The sequence below is a fragment of the Dermacentor variabilis genome, chromosome 8, assembly GCF_050947875.1.
Source record: "Dermacentor variabilis isolate Ectoservices chromosome 8, ASM5094787v1, whole genome shotgun sequence".
In the NCBI taxonomy this organism is placed as follows: domain Eukaryota; kingdom Metazoa; phylum Arthropoda; class Arachnida; order Ixodida; family Ixodidae; genus Dermacentor; species Dermacentor variabilis.
In genome coordinates, this window is record NC_134575.1 from 80,054,227 (window position 1) to 80,079,139 (window position 24,913).

At 43.8% G+C, this 24,913-nt stretch overlaps 1 protein-coding gene across 2 annotated transcripts in view; it reads left to right on the forward strand.

Moving 5' to 3' along the window:
* Positions 1–12,701: 12,701 nt before the first annotated feature.
* The window catches only part of LOC142591132 (uncharacterized), a 78,371-nt gene continuing 66,159 nt past the window's right edge, over positions 12,702–24,913 (forward strand). For both annotated transcript variants that reach the window (XM_075703511.1, XM_075703512.1), the window contains exon 1: positions 12,702–12,786. The gene's annotated coding sequence lies outside the window, so the exon portion shown is untranslated. The remainder of the gene's footprint in view (positions 12,787–24,913) is intronic.

Sequence of the window (24,913 nt, forward strand, 5' to 3'; positions counted from 1 at the left end):
CGTATAATCGCGGTGCACGTTCACTTACAACTTAAATTAGCAAGCATTATGTCATGCGCGAGCAGGCAAACTTGAACTGATCTCTCTCGATGGCCGTAAACAACGCTGGGGTTATTAAGCGTGCCAATAGAAGGGAGTGAATGCTTCAGATGCCTCTCCCTTGAACGTGTCTCCGAATGTGTAGCTTACGCCAGCTGCATCACCAGGCGCCCACGAAGAAAGCGTGCTTAGCAGCCTCTAGCCATATTGGTGCGCCTAGGCTTTGCTTAACCGGATATCATGTCGAGATCAGCAGGCGGGCGCACGTCTTATCTTGAGGACGAAACACGCCCCCTTCCTCCCCGACAGCCTTAGCACGGGTATGTCTTTGCTACGGCGAGCACACCTTTTCCCCACCCCTTCCTTGTGCCCGTGAAAAGATGGTGCGGATCAAGCCATCATCATGGCTTAATGGGATTTTGGGCTGGTCAAGTTGAGTGCGCGCAACGTTTTACCCAGAACCCCACCTTAGAACTCACTTCATGGGAAATAAAGACATTCATTCAGTCATCATTCTTGGCTCATCCTCACGCACTTTCTCCCGCGCCCATAGCATGCGACGTGCAGGGTGCGATAGGATATTATAGCGTTGAAGCTTTATGTGGAACAACGAGGAAAATTTCGTGGGCTGAAAAAAAAACGAGATTTTTCATCTGTATATTACTGAAAACATCACCGATTTGGCTCAAAACGACAGTTTAAAAAGCAGCCATTACTTCAATATAGCCAAACAAATATTGAGAGCTCGGGCCGACCTTCATATGTAACGTCAGGGACATAAACTTATCTTAGATGCAAAGCGCTCACATTGTTTTGCCGTATTTTCATGATCTTCAACATTTCAAAAAGAAAACACACACACACACACACACCTATTCATGCTCTCTGCTTATGTCCAAACAAATTCTCCCTTTCATGCTTCAAATAACAGCAAGTTTTGAAAGACCGCGCGAAACTACATAAACATGAATATTGCGTGGCTCAAAAAAGAAGACCAAATACATGTTGTAATAATTGAGGTATGGATAAAAAATGAAAGTTGAAGAAAGGTCTTGGTGAGGAAATCCTGCCACACTTAACTACTACGAACAATGCACCATGGTGAATTGGTGGTGTGATGGTGGATTACATACTTTCTGCGGATAAGTTCACGCTCGAGAGTGTGAACATACACACTGAAACGTTTCTACATTCTTTATTTTGGAGAGCGATAAATCCTAATGCACTTCTGCAGAAGGCCTCTTCAATAGAGACTGCGCGGAATACCGTACGAATACCATTACCTTGCTTGTTTTGCTTCCCCTCAGTTTTATTGTCTGCATTAATTCTGTGTATTTTACGTTAAGTGCGTGCAGTGATATATCTCTTGTCCGTTTCAACCCCCCATTGAAGAAACAAAGATCAATTGCGTCTTTACAATGGCGCCGATATTTATTACTTATTCACTCTAACGACTTCATATCCTCAAATCATAGTAACTTGATTTCTGTCAACGCCTCACAACACATTTTCGTAGGTTATCAGTTCCATTAAGTTTATGAGGTCCACGCCGGTGCAGCCTAAAACTATTCCAATCTGTTCTTATTCCAAATTGGATATTAGCCCTCTGTGATAGGTATAAATGGCCAGGGCTCTGCGTATATGCCACACCTATGTTGGCAGAGCCGAATGGCTGAATTTGAATAAAACTAGATTGGAATAATTTTACGTTACACCGGCTCTAATTAAGACTACTTAAGGAAAAGATCACCTAAGCATAATTGACACTCATTAGGATTACATAACTTAGTCCAAAACAAGAATAATAAGGATAATCAACATCATGTCAAGTTGCATTACTGAAACCTAACCAGATTAATTACGATTATACCAATTTCACCTGAGAACAATTCCGACTCATTAGGTTCTTAAATTTGGTAATCGCAACAGGTAATGGGAATACTTGCCCCACATTGCGTCATCCTTGACACAGTGAGAGACGTGCGTCACTCGGCCAATCTATCACTTGTTGCATTAGTGCGACATCAGCGGCTGGAAATAAGGCTTACGCATTATCTGACAAGTTCCATAAGGATTTTCTGCATATATTTTTGATATGGCGGACAGAAAGGCTTATTTTAAATACTTGAAAATTGGTAGTAATAGCATAACGCCGAATGATTTCAAAATCAAAACACGCGCTGTAGTAATCGGTATGAGCGAAGCTCCATATGCCGTTTGCTTTGATCAATGATACTTAGAGGTAATATTGATGGCGAATGGGTGATTTCTTTAGAGTTTAGTCCTATACGAGAGTGGTGACTTGATGTTAAATGGTACTTTGCGTGCACCAATGCTATTTCGGTGCATACTTTACTCAACACACAGCGAGACGTGATTGCTTTAGGCGTTATCGTGCGCCGTTCTTTATAACCCCCGAGAAGGTTAGTATTGTCATTGCTTCACGCGGCACAACGAATGGTGGCAGAAATGTGGCATAATGCACGATGGCATTATGAGACTCACCATAGTGATGGGGTCCGGATTACTTTTGACGCCCTGGTGCTCTTTAAAAGACACCTAAATCTAAGTGGACAAACGTTTTTATATGTTGCTCCCTTAGAAATGCGCCTGCAGCGGTTGGAGTTGAACCCGCGACCCCGAGCAATGTCACAGCCGTAAAACTACCGCGGAGGGCACAGCAGTGCTGATTTGACGTGCTTCCGCTACTGCAGTGCCGCGTAGACCATACGGTGTTTTAATGCGACTTTGTGTCTGCACGCGCAGTGACAGTTCTTCGCTTTACAAATTTGCATGGTGTTTATTTTTCAGAAACAGCAGAAGCGTACCGTACCACCTCTTTAGTTTGCACGCAACAATTGTTTTGTTGCCTTCTAACGTCGTATATTCGCTCACCCGCCCTCTCCTTCTCTGAACGAACCGCGCCGGCTTTCTGTGCCATTGACGCTTAGGTCGACGCCCCAAAGATCTTCATTATCTAAATTGGTCTGGAGTCCAGCTGGTTCAATGCTGTCTGGAGAGCATCACGCTCGACGTCGTATTGGGGACAGATGCATAGGATGTGCAAAAAAAAAAAACAATAGCTCCTTGAATGCTTTGTGCAGACGCTACATGTGACTGACGACAACAAGCCCTGTGTATCTTCTAAATGAAGAACGTGTAATATTTTTTAAAAATTCGTTTGTCCTAAGTGTTAGCGTGTGCGAAATTTAATCTACCCGAGTAAAAACAAGTGTGGTTTATTTACTATGTAATATCATTCGTAATGACATGTAATGAAATAATCAGGCTGTGGAATACATCATCACGTGGAATGCATGGGAGAATCCACATTGGTCAGGTAGAATATGCAAGAAACGACAGACATAAACTGTGCGTAAATTTTGAAAATCTAGCAACGTGCACCTCTACATAGTAAATACATAATGCAAAAGGAGCAAAAGCGTTCTAACATGTTATTTTCAGTAAACCTGTTCAAACTAATAAAGAAAACCGATAAATTATTTTCACGTCACTTCTTCAGTTCACTTTTATTTCCTTAAAGACCCCTCAATGGGGGTATTACACAAGGGGCGGGGTTACAAATGTTGATGCTGATTAGTGGCCACATTAGTTCAATGACGAATATTAGTGTTAAGCTTATCAGCAAACGTCGATGAACAGGTGATTCTTGCTATGTGACGGAGCAGGCCGTTTCAGTCGGTTGATGAATGGCAAAAAAAGATGCAGAGAAGTTTGTAATATACGGCTTCGTGGACGGGTTAATTGCATGGAATGCCCTCTACGCCAGAATGACGAGTGGGCGGGGCGAACTCATCTGGTGCATGATGGTGGGAGCTGTAATAAAACTTTGAAAGAGGATTAACGAATCAATGGAACGCCTGGATAATAGCTTGTTTAAGGCGGACTGTGCTTTTAGTAGTGATACGCTAGTGTTGTAAAAATACGAAGAATAATTAATCTTGCCGCACGATTCTGAATTATTTCGAGTACATTAATAAGGTAAGTTTTATGTGGCGACCAGATGGGGGATGCGTATTCAAGTTTCGGACGTACAAGCGTCTTGAAGGCTAGTAGTTTGACCTGTGCGGTGCATGACGCAGATGGCGTCTTAGGAATCCCAATGTTTGTTTAGCGGAGGCCGTAATGCGCGTTACATGAACCGACCCGTCTAAGTAGTATGAAAGGTTGACGCCGAGGTGTTTAAATGTGTCCACTTTTTCTAAGGTAGTATTGGTAATATTATACGGTGAGTATAAGGGCTGATGGCGGCGAGTGAAGCACATTACATTTAATGGGGTTAAGGGTCATTAACCAGTCGTTGCACCAGTCTTCCACTATGTTAAGGCCATTTTGTAAAATCCTGTGGTCACAATCCTTTGTAATTATGCGGTATATGACAGAATAGCCAGCGAACGTACGGATGTGAGAGGAAATAGTAAAGAGGAAGGTCGTTAATATAAATGAGAGAAAGTAGGGGGCCTACAACGCTACTCTGTGGGACGCCAGATGTTATAGGGAGGGGCGCGGAAATGTGATTATTTACATGCACTGACTGTGATCGGTTAGTGAGAAATTCAGTAACCCAATTTAAGATTTCAGGGAACAGGTTCAGCTGGGATAGCTCGAGTAATAGGCGTTGGTGAGGTAACTTATCAAATGCTTCAGCATAATCCAGAAAAATGGCATCGATTTGGGTGTTAGCATCCAGATTAACGTGTAGGTCATGGATGAACATGGCAAGTGGCGCTTCGCACGAGAGGCCCTTACGGACGCCATGTTGGGATGGGCGAAAGAAGTTGTTAGTGTCAAGGAAGTGCATAATTTGGGTGAAAACGACGTGCTCAATTATCTTGTAGGGTAACCTGGTTAGGGAAATCTGTTGTTAGTTAAGAGGTGGCTTCTTGTTACCTGATTTGTAGATTGGAACGAACTGCCCTTTCTTCCAGGCGACGGGGAGGCTACAGGAGGATAAAGACTGCAAGAAGATTAATCTAAAGTATGCTTCGCAGATGAGTTTAGTATTTTTTAACAATTTAGAGTTGATGGCTCCGCCCCTGATGACGATGAGAGCTTTAGTTGTTCACTTATTGCCATTATGTCATGTTCAGTGAATTCGATGGGTGATATAACAGATTGCACAGGTGAAGGGGGTACAGGTAGCAGAGCATCAGGTTCAGTGGTGAATACTGATGAAAACGCGTGGTTAAATGCATCGGTCCATTCTTTTTCAGGGACTACTATACCGGTATGGTCGGCGATAGCGATAGTATCCGGTGGCTTGGGGTTTAGAAAGTGCCAGGATTTTTGGGGGTTACTGCTTAGTACACAAAGCTACGTGTCATGGAAAAGGGAGTGCTTTTCGCGGCGTATAGCTGAGAGATAAACATTCTCTGCCTCGTAATATTTGTCCTAGGCGATAGCAAAATTCGTTTGCTTTGCTGACTGAAAAAATGTTTTCTTTTTGTTTTCTAAAGATAATAATTCTTTGTGAACCAAGGTTTATTGCTGTTAGTGCGTACTGGAATAATTGGAAGGTGGTTAGTAGCCAGGTCAGCGATTTTTTGTTGGAGGATCGACCAATTTGCTATAAGTGTGCTGCTGTGGAATTCAGCACGGAAAGTGGGGTAGAAAGACATAAGTTCGTTGTTAATGGCTTCGTAGTTGCCATTATTATATGTAAGCGTATTATTTTATTCCATGATTCCCGTTTTCGAAAGGTAAAGTTAAAGACACTGGGGATTACTTTATGGTCTCTAATAAGATATCGAAGATAGGCTAGAGGTATTGAAAGTTAATATGGAATCTAAAATACTGGCTGAGTCCTCAACTACGCGTGTTCTTAGACTAGCTGGGTTAAGTTGAAATTCAAGCAGATTTCGAGGAAATAATTTTCGGTTGTACTATGTGTCGAAGGTGGACAGCTATCCCATAAATATTAGGGAAATTAAAGTCTCCGAAGAGCAAAATCTGAGCGTTAGTGCATTTTTTAATTAGTGCATCTAGGAGGCAGGTGAGCTGGTCAGTAAAGCTAGTGTCTGCTCGCGGGGGGTGGTAGCAAACACCAAGTAAAATAGTCTGCGGGGCTGCACGAAAGAGTAGCCATAATATTTCAAAGTCACTTGGGTTGTGAACAACGGAGCAGGGTATCGTATTACTAGCGGCGATGAGCACCCCACCGCATCTAGAGTGCCGGCGATCATTACGGAAAACATGGAACCCGGGTAGGTCATCCATGACCTCCGCGTCGGATCCGTCAGCGGTTAGCCAGGTTGCGGTAAGTATCAAGTTACATCTTGACGATACAACCAGATTAGATACAACGTCACGTTTAGAAAGGAAGCTACGTATGCTAGAATAGATTGCTGAAATAGTAGTGTTAGGGCGGGTTCTCGTTATCGAACGGTGTGTTGAATGACGGCGATACAGCGATTGCTATTGGACTTCTTTTACACATTCCGTACTTTCGTCCTACATGTACTTAGCAGATCCTATAAGCAGAGTTTTGTAGCGTAATGAAAATGGAACTGATTTGGTCTTCGCAAAAGCCAAAACATGTTTCCGAGCATTTTGTACAGTACGCGAGTAGTCTTTGCGAATGCTATAGTTAGTCCCTTCCAACTTGCGTCCGTTCGACAGAATTTTTTCTTTTGTTTTACAAAACAGGAATTTTACGATTATAGGGCGGTTTTGGCTATCGGGATGACGGCCGAGACGATGCGCACGTTCATTTACCTCAGGATTCACGGTCGTGTTTAATTAGTCTGCCGCAAAGTCGAATGATTTTTTTCCTGTGGCAGAACGGCTGATTCAGACGCACTTGGGTAGGGGATACGGAAGAAGATGAGGTTGTTGCGGCTGGCTCGGTTTCCTGCGTCATCGATGCGTGCTTCTATATCGGAGATTGCCCATGTCGCCACGGCCGGAGAAGTCTTATATGTTTTGACTTGCCGCTGCAGGTCCTTAATGTATTGACAGCGGCTCTCGACAGGATGAATTCTTCTGTTTAGTTCGGAAATCGAATTGTTAGTCTCGTCCAGTTCGCTTTTTAAACCTTTAATTTCGTTAATTAACTGCGATTGCCCAGCGAACGGCTTCTTTAGATGAGTTAGCACAGCGTTAAAGTCAGGACCGGAGTTAGTTTCTCTGTCGCCCGACAGTAGCAGCAGGGAGCGCGAGACAGCGATGCAATTCATAGCTATGGCAAACACACACTGGGGGCTCAGCAACAGTACCACACCATAGTCGCTTTATTTCTTAGCGTAAAGACTTTAACACTGATTAACTTGCATATTGAATGACAGACGTTTACTGGAGTGATTCGTGGCACAGCCACCGAGCCCACAGGTTGGCGCATGAAGGCGTTGCTCTTTTATATGTGATCTGGCGACAAATGTTGCTGACGTAGCACCTTCCTGGTGGGAGGGCTGATCGCGCTCGTCACAGGCGGTGCTGGTAGAAGCGTAGAGGGGGGGGGGGGCTAGCGTGACTTGGCGATGAGCACGCTAGCCCCGAGACAGCAAGGGTACGACGAGTACCGGTTCCTGGCCGTCTGAAGTTGGGTACGGCACAGCCGAAATGGTAGCGGGCAGAGCTGCGCCGATCGGTGCGATGATGAACACCTGCATATTGAATAGCAGCAGTTTAGTGGACTGTTTCGTGGCACAGCCACCGAGCCCACCTTTCATCGTAAAGCCCATTTTCATCGTAACGCGACGAGCACCAAAATAAATATTATTTGTCTCTGCGGTACTGTTTTAAGTTCTATGAAAGAAGAAAAATATTCTTCATTGGTAATATTATACTGCCATCTTACAGTACCGAAATGGTCATCATTGCCGTGAGAAGACATTTGCTAAGGCAAAAAAGACGCTATAACAAAACACCAGCGGCGACGCTCCTTGGGTGTTCTTGCACCAGCTCGCCTGCGCAAACCGAGGTTTGATGGCAGCTACTCGGGCTTGCGGCCTAAGCGAGCAAAACACTGAAATTGGAAAATAGACAGTAATCTAACCGACAATTACTGGCCCAAATGCTATAACATTATGTATGTCCGATTATAAAAGTTTCTGAATGTATTTCATTAGGAATATCTGAATGAACAACCACAGTATGTTCAATGCTATATATAATTCTTTTTAACTTCTCAAGCAATATCTACCAGAAATACCGCTTGTAAACCGTTCAGATGAAAGAAAAAAAAATGAACGCCCGAGCACTCCGTAGAGATATTCAAACAGGGAAGCTGGAACGTGTGGGCGCGGTGCATATCACTGGGTTAATCGCGACGGTTCATTAAACGATGGCTAGGTAGGCAGCCGCACCCTGGTTAGGCAGTTGCTGCTTGCGCTCGGCTGCACGAACATGTTATTGTGCGCGGGCTGCAGCATCGGCACGAGGTAGACGACCTCGTTCCCGGTCCTGCTCGCGGCGTTGCTGATAGAAAGCTGCCTTCTCCTCAGGAGTACGTATGACGCATGGCCTACCATTTCGGAGTCGCAGGCAAACTGCTGCGCGCGCTCGGCTGCGACGGAGAGCAACTACGTCACTACTGGCGCAACTAGTTCAGCGCCACCTAGATAGCACAAGGCATTTTCACTCCTACCATTACTATTGTTATCTGGCCTGACTTCCATGGAACCTAACAGGAATGCTTCCCAATAGGCAAGTCATTTCTACATCACCGCTTTCATCCGGCCAGCATTGTCAATAAAATTTCGGGCCAGGTAGCGTGATGTCATATGTCGGAGTAAAGAGTCCTTGTGCTATCTAGGTGGTGTTGGCTAATCGCGCGCCTCTCTTTCTCTCTCTTTTCTTTTTCGCGCATACGCGTAAGGATGTGCCGGAGCAGTTTTTGGCGTACAGGCGACCGACACACGGACGGACCGAAAGACGGACGGACGGTCGAATCGGCTATCCATATACAGCTGGGCTGTAAAAAAAAAATCAGGATCACATGCATTGACGCATGCATGTAATAGCGTTGAGAAATAAATTGAGTATCTGTTATGAGATAAAAGACACTGCATTCCATTATCTCGGGCACCATGCCAATCTCAGTAATGAAACAACGAAATAGCGTGTCCCCACATTCACGTCGAGAGCTGTGTTCTGGGGCGAGAGAAGTGTGATGCAGCTACATCGCACATTGCCTCAAAGAGACACAATTGCGCGGGTAAAGTGCCCGAACAATATGCCGTAAGGAATTTATATGTAGACTGCCTAAAAGCGAGCCTTTCTATCAAGGTAATCGAACTTGTAGAGGAAAGTTATCTCCTTCTTTCGCTCGCTCAGCAACGGGTAGATAGACATGAGCAAAGGTGGCAGTTATCCTGCAGCCGTATCCTGTAGTTGTCTTTTCTGCACCCGTTTCCCTTGCGACTACATTAATTGTTTCTAGCCATTATTTATTCGCAAGGAACAAATATTCGACAGCATTGGATAGCGAAATCTCGAATTGAATATCACTCGCCGGTAATGTGTGTTTTATCCACGTGTACGCGAATATCCAAAATACGACTTGAGAAGCAGGAACTTTTCGAATGGCATTTGGAACTTAGATTACTCATGCAACCGTACACACGATACTTTAAAATTTGTCCTGTAACGCCTACTTACTGGATCTGTCGTTCCGGCATGACATTCAAAAAGCGCTCCTTCGGCGCTCATTTCCTCCATCAATGATTAACCTATTAACAATAGCAGAGCTTCAAGGAACAGATAGCGCATTTTTAAGGGCGTTCTAGATAATTGCTGATATATGGCATTATATGCAGCGTGTTTTGGATGTCACCTCCTATGTCGCTTTCTTTAGTCTATTTGGTGTTAAGCTCACCAATTGACGACTCATTCTTCATGCTTAATTTTCCGAGTCGAGTCATTCACCCTTTCCGCCGTTAATTACCATCCTGAAGTGACACGCGCGAGGGTAGTCACGGGGAACAAAAGGGCGACAAAGACATGCGCACTTGTTCTGGTCTCTCTTTTGTGCCCTGTGTCCACACTTGCGCTAGTCACCTTCAGCATGAAATACTATCTAGCCCGGTCTCCCACAGTTAATTACCAGACTGGTGGACAGAGGAATGGCGCATGTCATTCAAGACATGGCGGATTGTATGAACACGTTACCTGCTAAGCCAAGGCTTCTTCTAGGTAATTGCCTTCTTCTTTCTTGATCCGGCGCTCAGTCCTGGGAGCCGTACTGCACACAGTGGAGATTCAGTTCAGCAAAGATGGAGTTTCGGAGGCCCTCGAGGTTGGTTATCAGAAGAGATGTGCTGAACTAGCGAGTTTACCACTCATGCTATCACTGCCGAAATCCCTCCCCGCCAGTACTTTGTGTTTACTTCCTAAGACTGTGGAATTTATTAACTCAGCTTCTTGGAATGCCTCTACCTGACAAATTACATAGCGCAGTCAGCAAGGATCCGTCAGGTACGAGTAGTTCTCTTAGTTTTGTGGTTAATACATGTCCTCTGTGGGGAAGTACTTCAATTCAGACCCGCCGTGGCAGCCACATTTCAATAAACGCGAAATGCAAAACAAAAGCACAAAGAAAAAAGTAACCAAAACCTTATTATCTGGAGTAAGGGGCACGGTGAAAAAACAGAGGTGGTCCAAATTATTGCGGATTCCCTCACTGCGGTTGGCCTCATAATCAGATCGTAGTTCTGGCACGTAAAAACCGTGACATATATGTTTTAATTTTAATTAGCTCCACGAAAAAGTGCTGTCCAACATTACGCCTAAGACACATTCTACTTTGCGTATTGAAGCATAGAAAGAATATTGAAGATAGTAATGATGATCTGAACATAACCTCCGAAATGGGGTGAGGCCAGCATGACGCAACAATTGTAATTTTTACATCTCTGGTAAATGCGAATTACCTCAAATTTATACATTAAGGTAAATTGTTCCAAATAAAGTTCACCATATCGCATGCCTTCACTTCCGTTACGTAACCCGCCTTAAGGCGTCTTCTACGCTCCTTCACACCATTGGCCCCTTACTCTCTCATGTTTGTACACCAATGTGGAAGGCCACATGCTAATCTGAGGCACTAGGTTTAACATTATCACATTCACATCGCTTTCAAAAAACTGTGTTTATTTTTAGATTGGTGCCGGCTTGCCGAAACGGGCCTCACGTTCTAGACCGGGTTTGTCATCTACGTCTGCGGGTGAGAAAAACGAACCCCATTCTCGTTAGCACCGTTGTGTTGACTACTAAGTACCGCAGTTCTTCTTTAGAACGCTCGGCTGGGCCATATGTTTGCTAGGCCGTAAAGTAGCGTGAATTTGTTGCATATTGCGATGCTGCCTCCCCGAAGCTGCAGGTATTTTTTGCCGTCTTCGTCATGGTTGAAGCCATAAGACAAAGTGCGATGAACGCGGCAAAACAGCTGAGTCGCGATTTGGCACCGCAGCTGAATAACATATTCGGGTAAATAAAAAAAAAAGGCGACGAACTCATTTTGCTACTCTAAGAAAGAACATCAACTAGAAAGCCTTGATAGGGCACGCCCGTTATGTGTAGTGGTAGAATGGGGAAATATGACGGACTGGGCACGCTTGTTCAAACACTGCGCTCAAGCATGGCAGTTTTTTTTCCACTGAGTATAATCGCAAAAAAATCCGCAAAAATTTTTATAAGGGGCAGTTTACGTGGAGTCGTTACATTATTCCCTGCCCGGCGAAACAATACATGTAACTTACTAATGTGTCTTTCATTTTATTGACTAGTGTTGACCATGTTGACGCTGATGATGTTCTGCTTCTATTTCTCGTTTATTGGGACATAGTACTAATTATCTTCGGGTATTCACCCATAGCTGATTTTCGCTGCAGCAAACTCTTTACTTTGGGCTCTGCAGAGTATTGTCTTTCTCATCAGTAACCACTGCGGTAGCTTAGCGGCTATGGTGTCGCGCTGCTAAGCATGAGGTAGCGGGATCAAATGGCGGCCGCGGCTCGCGCATTTCGACGATGGTGAAATTGCGCTAACGCCCGTGTATCGTGTATTGGACGCACCTTAAATATCTCTTGGCGGAAAAATTATTGCCGAGTCACTGACTATAGGGTGCTTCAAGATCAAATCGTGGTTTTGGTAGGTAAAACCCCAGAGTTCATTAATTCATTCTTTCTCATAGATCAAATACGCTATCCTTAGACGTACTGTTCGCGCCGCCAGGCCCCTGAACCCACGGCGTCGTGTTGGCCAATCAAAATACCGGTGTGCACGCGCCATCCCCTTTCGTAATATTTCGCGAGCGCGAGGTATCAACGACCGCCTAGACTGACGCACAATCGAGTGTGGCCATTTATTTTTCTCCCCGAACGGTGGCACTTTTCTCGAACCACGTATACTGTGACCCGAGAAACGCATATGCTACGCTGTCTGCAACAGCTTGAACTGCACCGGCGACGCTTTTCTTTCCTCGAAAGCCGGCGGGCCCGCATTGCATCGCGCCAGCAGTGAGACCTCTTCATAAATAATGGGCGAAAGCTACGCGAGACGACTCATTTGTCGTCTTGTTCTTTCGGGGTTGCGCAATCCTCGCACAGACGCACGCGCGAATCACTCGTAGATACGCTGACCCACGGCGCCGCGGAGAGGTGCGGCAAAGGCTTCCGCTCTGCTACTCAAGGCCAGGTCTTCCTGCGCCCGTATGACAGCGCGCTAGCCTCACTCTCCGTTGAATCGCCGACGGGGCAGCGGTCTACGAAGGTCACGGCATCGCGAGCGGTGAGTTCGGTTGCGGCCTGCGCGATCTTATTCATTATGCTTCACGCTTGTAGTAATCTACTCGAATGAGTCTAGCTGTACGTGTTCGGGAACTTATAATGACGCAGTTTCAGTGAGAGATGAACGTTTCACGAGGGCTTGAATGAGCTGTTCTGGGGTTAACATTAATCTTCAAACTATAGTTAAAGAAGCCACGTTCGTTCGCGATGCGCGCTTAAATTGGCTCGCAAACGTTTCCTTTATATTTTTTTCGCTGCTGCACCATTTGTTATAGTCATTTTAAAAATGTAGGCGTGACTTGATGAACCCGCCTTTCCGCGCCCCCTTCAGTCACGAACGTCGGTGTAGAATAGCAGTTTCTTTCAAGTAAAAAAAAAAAAAAAGCTGTTCACGTTTAACAACAGTCGCTTTTTATGTCGTCAAGCGCTGTAAGATAAAGAAAAAAACAACAACATTTGGAGATATTGCGTATGTCTGTATCTTAAAGGTAGCACAGAATAGTGATACAATATGAAACGAAGGGCTGAGTCCGTTGTTCTTCCAGACCGAGCATTTTACTTAAATATACAGGTATACGGCAGATATATAGAAAACTTTGCGTGCATTGCGGTTCATGATATACCATGTTTGCTTCTAATGTGCGGAGTACCTCAAAACAAAGTAAAACAATGCTTTCGTGCTCTACACTTTGCGAAGATGACTTTGGGGTCGGCGGTACTGTGGCTCTTGTACGTTCATTTATTGCCTTTTTATTTGATGTTCCTTACACCACACAATAGAAGAAAGGTGTGCAACGAGATAATGAACATTGATCAGGGCTTTCTTTTTTATATGGTGTCGAATTGCCATGGGGGGGGGGGGTCAATCTCAAAGATGCAAAAAAGAAAAACACGTCCGGAGGCCGCCCTTTGGTATCGCTCTATTAAAATATATCACACTGCTATAAATGTAAGTCTGTTTTCCTAATATTCTTCATGCCATAAGATAAATAATAGGTTGTCGCTTTTCGCAAAAATTTGCAGAAGCGTTCTTTTATTCATCCCCTTGCATCCGAACAATCTAATTGTGGTGGCTTTTATGTGGCAATAAGTTTTGGCTTCGTGTACTTGTCTTCGATCACTCAGGGATGAATGGAGTCACACTCCAGTAAGATATATTAATTTGCTTCCTTTGCTTGTAGGAAGCAGAGCAAATGCCACCTAACATCTCAAAGTGTTGTCTGTAGCATTTCGTTCCCTCGAAGGAGAAATGGCTGCCTAGCTGCTGCGAAAGAGATCTTACTAATATTTAATTTGGCCACCTGGTAGAGCTGTTATGTACTTTTGCCGTAGGTTGTAACTGTCCAGTATCACCTCTTGGGCTCTCAGGCTAGTTATTTAAAAAAAAACGGCATTTTCTTTTAAACGCCTTGGCATCCTTATTTACTTGTAAAGCAGCGCGTCTTTCACAACCTAGAATCCACAAGGCACCGATAAATGTACCTGAAGGCGCTTAGTGCGCGTTGCTTCCCCTTCATTCGCATTGACTGTCCTTGATATTGAAGCTTGACTTTCCTTCTCGCGTTTTCCATGTTAACAAGACCGTTTTAGTTGCAGTGATTCCTCTTTTCTTCTGCCAAACACCTCATAGTTGACTACAAACCATTATGTGGTCATTTTAATGGCTCCATTTGCTGTTTTATTACAGGCATAGTACTGCATTTGCATTTCCATTTGCAAAAGTAGGCACCGGTATTTGCTCATTAGTGCAAATAAAGGCTTTGCTTCAATTCTGGTTCAGAGAATTACATTTATCCAAAGTGCCAAGGGTTTCGCTATAAGAGCATTATAATTTTTGTCTCTTTCATCCGTTCACTGTGGCGTGTATTCCTCAGCATTATTTATTCAATTCAAAGGTAAATATAGTGCCTGAGTAAAGGCAATTCAGAGTTCCGCAGCATTTAGTTGCTTTCATCTTTCTATTAGGTGTCCACGCTATCATGCACCAAGTGTTCAAATAAAGCGGTCTTTCATGTGGGTGAAACCAGCTGTATGGTGTTAGCTGGAAAGTCAGGAAGTTTCAAGTGTCCTGTTGCTCGTGACAAAGCATTTTCTAATGATTTTTCACCGAACTTTTTAAATTATCGTAGTTATGGCAGGCTACAATAGTAAAGTATTTTACACCGCATTCGGAAATTTCGATGTCAGGTATTCGCGGTACGATGTCGCTTGCATGGTTCTGTTTTATCGGATAAAAAAAGAAGAGACCGTGAAATATGAAAAAAATGCAAGAAAATTAAACAAATGCCTATTTGATCGCCCGTTTGCGCAGCACAACAGTGCGACTCCCTCAAACGCACAGCAAACAAACGACTTCCACTTGTGCACTCATGCGGCACGTCAATGATCTACGAGTTGGCACCTACATTCGGGACCATGTTCGCGTTAGTTCTACATCACAACTTTGTCGCTCGCCGGTGCGATATTTTATAATAATTTAGGCTTTGGTGGCCTGCGAATCGCTGTGACACGTCTGCTTGGCAAAGACGGGGATGCTCGCCGCTGACAGAAATATTGCAGTCATACCAAGACAAAATGCCTGTCAGAGGGATGCACCCGCAAAGTCAGGCAATGGTCGCGTTCAGGTGGGTCGCTGAGCACTATGTGTTCTAAAGCATAGTGTTGATATATATAACGTAAGTATAATAATTAGGAAGTCACTTATTAGGGAGAAACAGCACTGTAAACGTTTACGAAACACATTGTTGGAACGCGAACGTGATGATGAAAGCATTCCTTCATTCGTATTTGTGTTTCTGATATGTCTTGCAAACAAATACAACCCGGATTGCGAGTAATGCCCTTCCAACTAGGCTTTATTTGGAACGCAAGACCCCAGGAACGTCGAAAAACGAATAAGAGGAGAGCAACCAGCACCCGGTTGTGCCCTCTTCTTCGTGTACCATCATTCTGCTGTTCTAGTGTTGGCAATAATGAAATAACATCAGGCTGATGATGATGATGATGATGAACTAGCCCCAAAGTCCTTCCAAATAGCTCCAGCGCAAGCCTTATTCAAAGAAGTCAGTTAAAGACTAAGTAAAAACAAAATTATGAGAAATACGAAATGTACTGGACGCTTCCTGAGGTCACAGACAATAACATGCACTTGTTTTTATATGGCGGATAAACCTTATAGGCATGGGAGTTACCTGCAGCGCTCGGCAAGTCTCCCAGAGATACTTACTGGCTTAAGGTGCCAAGGCTAAATTTGCATACGTGCCTACTCCCGGTAAAAATAAATTTCCAGTAAGTGCGCTCGCGAGGCCTTTGCAGTGTTGCACTGCTCGAATTCCGCTTTGCGTTGTGGACGCCTAATGCTAGCATTGGCTTCGAGCAGCAGACAAACAGCCGTAATTTTGGCGTTCCAACAATTTTAGAAAAAAAAAGAGGACTTGTTCTTTCATCGCATACGATGCATCATTCGCTACCCCTAGAAAACACGCCTCGAATGCTTGCATTGCTTGCCGCTGTGGGGTCCTTTAGGACAAACAGGGGGTCTACCGAGCGAGATAGCTGGAAATTGTTACCAGCAGGCAATTTTGCTGAGGCCACGCAAAATCGCTTCACGGTAGGCCACGCTTATCCATAAAATTCAGGCCGCAGCGGAAGTGTACGAGGACAAACGCACAGCGTTCATTTCGAATATTTTGTATCACGGTTATCACGCGATACTTCTCACTATGAAGATGTTGCTTCTGCCCTGCACCGACACTACATAATTGACGTCTCTGACATGCCCTTCAGATTGGTACACGTCCACAACACCACTTTGAGCATTTATTAGGATTGATCGGCACTTAAGTACGTGGCCTTGCACACAGGTGCCCTCTGGGACGCACTGGACCGATGTACACGCTCTTCAAGTGTTTGCGCGCCAACGCCAGAGAACGGGCTCTCGGCACGCAAGCGAGTGCTAAAAGCGCGCGGAGCCAATTTTGTATCGTTTTCAAGCACCTATTCATGCGCTCTGGCAGAGTTCCATTACGCACTGCGGCGACGCACAGGGTCATTAGGCAGGCGAAGCCACGACGACATGAACACTATCTGAAACGTACAATTGACGTGAAGCCGTAGTTCCCCTTGTTTGTATGCAGTGCCCAACAGGAGTTTTACAGGATCTCGAGAGGAAAACTTTGGTGGCGCCCACATGAACTGATTATGGGAACTAATGTGGGCGCAGCGCATTGACGGTGCTAGTCGGCTAGTGCAGTATGTCCATACGGTAACGACCGATGGAGCAAACACTTCTATATCCCTTATCAAGCGGCAAATCACCATGTGAAAATGTCAGGACGCGTTGCATCCATGACCAAACGTCAACGCATTTCTACAGTTTATAACAGCCTAGTGGTGTCTGCGCCCAATGGTTACGGTGTTATGGTACCACAATATAACTTCTAATAGATCTGATAGCGCGACGGTGCGCACTAATATTACATGGCAGTAGGTTGTTCTTCCATGCACTAGTGGCTATGCAAAGATGAAAAATTTAATTAATGAACACTGCGTACTCTGTGCATGCCATGCGGAGTTTGCTAGGTGAACCGGGACCAGGATGCTCTGTGACCGGGACACAGCTGTTATATTGTTACTGTTACAGAGTACTGCTGTAGTTATAAAGTTATTAGGTGGAGTACTCCTCTCATTGGATGAGGACTACGAAGCATATCCATTATACGGATAGCGGTATTGACAGATGTCAAGGTAATTCTGCATATGTAGTGTTGTCATATTTATTACTTCATTACCATTCTTCATGCATTCGTTGTATTATGTCATTTCTTTATTTATTTTACTGCACACAACCTAAACAAGTGGGGAAACCGAGTCGAGGCCGCCGTGACAAATTAGCAAAATCGTGCATAGCCTCGCAAGACCTAGAAATTGCTTAGCGAAGCCTACCAACAATACTTAGCGAAACATACCGAAACCTCGCAAAACCTACAAACAACTTAGGCAAACCACGTAAAAGCTAGGTCATCACAAGCTCCGCCGTTGACTCCAGCCTTTCACCACTAGTGAAGGCTGCGCACATTTCTTAAATTCTTTGTTTGAATGTAACATAGATAAAAGGGGAACTGAGTGCTTGTGACGGTGTGCCTTAACATTTAATTTTTGCCTTATTTTACTTCGCTTTATAGGTATTGAGTTGAAGCATGAAGCCTAAGACATTAAAAAAAAATTGTAAGCAAACGGCTACTTCTCACCATGTCTGATCGTAAGACTATTCAAGAAGGTGATGTCGTCCTTGGAGATCACTTCTCTGCTTCCGCAGTGCATCTAGGTTGCGACACAATGCTGATTTTTTTTCTCTGTTGCCCAAGCAGCATTTATGCACATCATCATCATCATCATCATCATCATCATCATATGTACTTGTTCCCTCATCAGGAAGGGGCTGTAATATTTTACGCCACTTTGTGACTTGCAGATTTCGGGCTGCATTTTCCCCTGAAAGCACCTAGGATGTAAAAAAGAAAGCAACTTTGTAAAAGAGTCAGATAGTGTTGGGACGTGTACAATGAACAAATACACAACAATTTAGCTCTGTGCAGGCCTGTCAGACTAAACTGATTCTTAATTCGAAACACTACGTCATTGGCATATAATAGAGCAAAAGAAGTCTGAACTGTAATTGCACATCTTCTTGTACATACAGAAAATTGCAAGCTACCGAGGCTTGACTTATTGCTTGCATCACCACTTACCAAACTCATTTATTTATTGTGAATGTGGCATCAGCTATGCAAATGTGAATTGTCATTTTGATGGTTAATAAACATGTAACATACACTTAAACTTGGGTTAACTCAAATATACGCGTTCCCAACTTGTCTTTATTTAAGTTGTTCCGCACGTTCACAGACATAAAATTACCACTGTAGAAAAAGGAGAAAGGAGGCTGGGATGCCTTGGAAGAGGCAAAAAAAAATTCATACTGGTGCCCATCCAGCCCAACTTTTATTCAACACAAAGTGGAGACTCAAAGTTCCACAACATTTGGTTATCCATATTGTGTATCAGAAAGGTATAACTCAGTGCTAAAACGTCTAGTTTGCTAGAACTGGCATGAAAACCTATACAGACACCATTTTCCTAACTTATCTCACTGATTCACCCAGGTGGTTTTTCATGTTGTGAACAAGCAGTTGACAACACAAGACAGCTAGAGCAGGAGCTCAACGTAGTAACGGAACTGTTTATTATGAAAATGTACTTCATGCCTGCTGCCGCTTTATTGACATCAGCCGATAAACAAACTGAATCAATAAACAAAGTTAATAGAAAACTTACATTGTTGAATTTGTAGAGATAGTGAAGTATTCCAATAATCACTGTGGAATGTCAGCTTCACAATTGTGTTGTTTGCCATTAGATGGATATAGTGCTATGCATTCCGTCACAGTGCAGTAGTGTACAAAAGTGAATATTGTCATGTTGCATACATTTCTTGTCAAATCACTCGCTCGAAATGCATCCCCATCAAAAAGTGAATTTTGGATTTGTTCAGCTTTTGAAGTAAACGTGTCCGAGTCTGGGAAGCAGAATAAAGGGGACAAATAAAATATCAATGAAAGAATACAAGAATTATGAAACTGTGTTGGTGAAATGCAGACGGGTATAGCAGTCACACGAACAAATTGAACATGGACTGCTAAAAATTTATTTGTCCAAGTTGCATATTATATCATAGCAGACTGTACTTACATACCATGTCATTAGGCTTACTGCTCAACGGATGGGCTCAATGGATAATTATAAATGTGAGTGCGAGACAGAAGACATCTTAAGAAGACGCTGTCTTACCAGCACTACGATAAAAACGCATCGCATTCCGCCTTCTAGGGCTGGCAATCATCAAACAAAAGCGCACTTTCGGTCCATAGCTTTTTCAATAGGTGCACCTGCCAAGACGTACGGGCTAAAATATGAGCAGGCGAATATCATGAGGAATTTCGAAGATATAGGAAAAGCACAAGAAACATATACTGACCTGTACCGTACCTAGAGCAGTCACGCTAAGTCTATTCGAAGCAATAACGAACTGGATACAGAGGCTCCTTCTACATCTAGCGATGAAGTTAATAGGGACATGCAAGACATGAATAGGAAAGAGCGCCAGGGGAAGGTGGAATAACAGTTGATTTAAACTACCATTGAGGAGATACCATGCTTGAAAAGAATACGCCCTTTTTATATGAAATGTCTCTTAATTTCAGGGGTCTCAGAGGACTACAAGAATGCCGATATTATACTTATCTAATAAAAGGGAGATGTTGAAAAATTGTAAAATTATACACGTAGCCGCTTACTTTCGGTCTTGTATAAAATATTCACAAAGATAGTTTCCAATAGAATCAGAGGAACCCTTGACTTTAGTCAACCAAGGGAACAGGCAGGCTTCAGGATGGGAGACACTACGATGGATCACATCCATGTTATCAATTAGGTAATCTGGAAATCTCCAGAAAACAGTCAAACACTCGATATGGCTTTCAAAGATTATGAAAATGCATTTGATTCAGTACAGATACCAGCAGTTATAGGGGCATCACGTAATTAAGCATTACAGGAGGCATACTTAAATATCTTGAAAAAGTTCTACAAAGATTCCACAGCTACCTTGCTTCTCCAAAATAAAAGTAGAAAGAGAGCTTTAAAGAAAGAGGTCACGCAAAGATACACACCCTCTCCAGTGCTATTGACTGCATGCTTGCAAGAATTCAAGCTAATAAACTGGGAATAAACTGGGAAACGGACTGGATTCCAAGGGAAGGGAAGCATAGCAGGGGGCAGCAGAAAGTTAGGTGGGCGGATGATATTAGGAAGTTTGCAGGGACGACATGGCCACAATTAGTACATGACCGGGGTTGTTGGAGAAGTATAAGAGAGGCCTTTTCCCTGCAGTGGGCGTAACCCGGATGATGATGACGATGATGATGATGATGACGACGAAACTGGGAAGGCTTAGGAGTTAGGATCGACGGCGAGTATATCAGCAACCTTCGGAACGTGACATTGTCCTGTTTAGCAACACTGGGGACAGCTGCAGCAAATGATTGAGGACCTTAACAAAGAAAATGTAGCAGCGGGATTGAAAATTAGTATCCAGAAAGCAAAGGTAATACTGAATAACCTGTCAAGCGATCAAAAGTTCAAGATTTCCACTCAGCCTTATAGTTGTAGCGATCCTAAAGTGATTCACTGAGACACATAAATAAAGAGACGGGTGTGGTCCCCCAATTTTATTCTTCTCCGCCCTCGTAGCTTCTTCTTGCCCCTTCTTATCGCTCTTCGTCGTCTTCTATGACTCTTCTGAATTAGCCCGCTTCACTCCGCCGGACTTTATTGTTTACACTTCCTGGTGTAATACTTGAACGCATTGCTGATGGAGGCGTACTCCGCTTTCAAGGAATCTCTTAGGTACCAGATGGTCTTCAGTGTACCATACTGCGAGGCAGTCTTGATTACTTGAAAGGGTCCACTGAACTTCTCATTGGAATCGACACTGCCATTCCGTAATAGAACGCGGTCACCGGGTCGTATGCCTTGTATGTCGCTGCTGCGTCTTCTCTCAAAGTTTCTCTTTATTCGATCTTTATATGGCGCTTCTTGTTTCGCACTTTTCCTGGCCTCAGAAACATTTAAGCTACTAAGAAGGCCCAGTTCGCAATCTGCTGGAAGTATGGGCACGGTCCCTGAAGCTGCGAAAAAGAGGGCTACATCCAAGATCACTTGTGAAGGAACGGTTGTGATGTCTCACAACCTGTATGTGAATAGCCTTTCATAGTTTCTGGGCGTCCGTCAACAGAAATAAGTAATCATGTGGGACGATCCTGGTGATAGTTCACAAACGGTCCAAGCTCAATGGCACAAGCCCCTGTGGGCTCGCGGACCTGTAAAGCACCGTTGTCACACGTGGGACCCAAAGTGGTCCCAGGCACAAGGGTAAGAACGTAGGTTTTTCGACGTCCTCGATGCGTTATCGATGGGTGGACACGTATAGTTCCTTCACCCGAAGAACAGCATGCGTACAAGGAGCGCCGAAGGGAACAGCAACACAGATATAAACGGCGTCTCCGCGAAACGACCATCAACCAAGAACGTTCTCGCAATGCTGAACAAAAGCGACAATCGCGAGCCTGGGCGCCTGTGAACGAGGAACGACGCCAAACTTGCAACGCAAAAATTGACGACCATTCCACTCTGTGAAAATTGAAAACTTTGCTTGTTGGTTGGAGAGCTTTGACTGTCGTCAGCTTTTGATGCCATTCTATCTTTACAATGTGAAATGGTTATCGTTTTCCGTTGCATGTTCATTTCGTTATGCGTGTGAATACTTATTTACCATTGAAATGTGTGCGATTTCCTTGGCGTCGCCTTGGTGCTTCACAAAAGCAAAGCTCAGCCTACCCGAAGAGGTCCTTATTCTTGGAAACAAACCCACGAGCGTGACTAAGATAAGTTACCGAACATGCGCTAAGTCTTGCGGCTTGGCGTACTGGTCATTAAGCGGATTGACTGGACTAGTACGGGCGCCTTGACGCGGCCGGAAGTGTTGGAATCTTGGACCTTATTTAAAATGACGTAGCCTCCATGGTCCCTTCCATTGTCATAACTGATAAAACGGTTCAAATAATATCTAGGCTATTTTCTGTTATGTTCATTGCAAGCAGTCTCCTGCAGCTGAGTGTAGTGCGATGGACGACGTTGTGGCTGCACATGGCTCACTGGATCATAGCCAATCCGATGAGATTGAGTGTCGCCTTCTGCATTAGCAGTAGAGAAGTCTCCGCAGTTCTGCTGACATTGCGCACACCGGCTTCGCATATGCCATCGTTTGAACGTTACAAAGGCTAAAAGACGATCGACAATTTTCCCCTTAGCAACAAATACAGACGAAGTCTGCAGAAATACACCTGACATGTGTGCAGTACATGATAACAACACGCAATGCATACACAGCGCCGAGTCAGAAAAAATCTGTGATGAGGATAATCTTCTATTGTATAAAATTATACAAGGTCACTTTCGTCTGTGACCAATAGACTTACCAGCAGTTCGTTGCCTGCCGCAGCAGCGAACTTTTACTGCCTCTTCTGTTTGTGTACACCGACAGCACCAAGTCCTGCACTAAATGGCGCCACGCGTTAGCGATTCCGCCTGTTCTTCAACTGTCTGCTAATTCCACTGATCGAAATTGCGGTGAAGAAATCGTAGTTTTCATGCTCCACTCTAATAAAAAATGACTTCGTTTGGGTAGGCGCCAGTAGAGTTCTTTATTAATTGATTAAATGTTCCAACGTCCTCCCCTAGCCATACTCATGCAGCCAGAGTTGGTAAACGAAATTTCTTGTTGGCACCAATCATGATTGCAGCTGTATTGCTGCTTTCTACAAATGGAGTTGCTAAGGCAGACGCAAGCGGAAAAAGTGAAAGCACTAACGCAATGCTGAATTATTTCAATGTGCTGCACGTTGACTCAAACTTTACTCCAGTAGCTGATCTATTGCTTCTTATTTCACTACGTTTGCACTCCATTTAAAACAATGTGCATTTAGTATCACGCCTTTGTCTTTTCGGCAACTTGCAGCACTGTACATGCACCGGCGATAATATGCCGTTCCTAAATGTTTCATTTTTTGGCGGTGCTCCAGAAATTTACACGCAGGCGTTTATGAATTACAAACTCCTCACCCAGTTATTCATATGCGTAATTGTGAACAACATATTTATGCATATGCCGTAGTTAATAAACCTTATTTCTTTCTAATCAAAATGAATCCATGCAATATCTATAATTATGTGGCTCTAGAAAGGAGAAAATGGTTGATCAGTTGTAAAGAACCATGAATGAAACTTCTATAGTTTAGTTATCTCAAATGATCGTATTCTATTAGCAAATTTTACTGTTCCAATACACGCTCAAGATAATACTTACCCTATTCAAAATGTGAGATCGGTACGTGTATATAGGCGTGTATTCCAGTCTATGTCGCATTTTTTTTCGTTAGAGTGCCTATAATATTTTTATGTCCAGGAAGCTATTATTTCACAATGCATCCTGGCTTTAACTTAGCAAGTTAATTTAGCCTAAGTATATGATCGACTTCGGTTATAGATTAGAATATCCACAATTTTTTACTACTTAGTATATGGCCATTTGTAGGAGGTGCAACGACCAAAAGCATTATATTTGGCTCTGAAATAGCGGCGCCTATTATTACCCTTTATTAAGGTAGAAACGGTAGTGACATAAACTTTCTACTTTGTACGCTTCCAAATGTGAATGTCCCCAAACACGACGCGTCAGTTATCGCTACATGAAGCCTAATGGTAAAATGCATGCAGTTTTCACGCACTGTGAGAAACGATGTTGATGTTATGCGAAGCTTTTTGAAGGCAGCTCGCTATTCAGCATCCTTCAGGGCTCTTCAAGGAGGTACCAGAGGAGTCAACGTGTTTGCGTAAAGTAAGCAATGTATGTCTGCGTTGCGCGAGTATCCATGTGTGACGACAGGAGTAAGACGACGTCATGTCATTTATGCCAATCAGACCACTCATGTATTGTCGTGACATAGACGCCACTCATGTCATATATGCATACATCTCATGTCATGACATAGCAGGCATGCATGTCAATTACGTACACGTAAGCAATACATGTCACGTCATTTATGTTGCAACATACATATGCAAGTCATACAAGTTTGTCAGACAGGCGACTTATGTCATGGCATTCGTATTATGATAAACGCGTCACGCCATTTATACCGTGTCAAGATATGCGTATGTGAGGCATACGTGCCTGTCATACGTACGATTAACTATCTAGTTAAAGAAACAAACGCACGACGGCATCACGACGGCAGATGATCTAGGCTATACATACGTATATATAGACTCAAACTGCCTAAGGTAAGCCAATGTGCTTCGCATTTGAAGTATACAGGTGACAAATTTGGCTCTTTACTGTAGCCAGTATAGGTAGAGGGCTGCAAACTGTGTAACCAGAACAACAAATCAACGCATTTGTGTGTGTGACGAAGTTCAACAAGACCAAGGCGACAGCATAGCGACTGGTT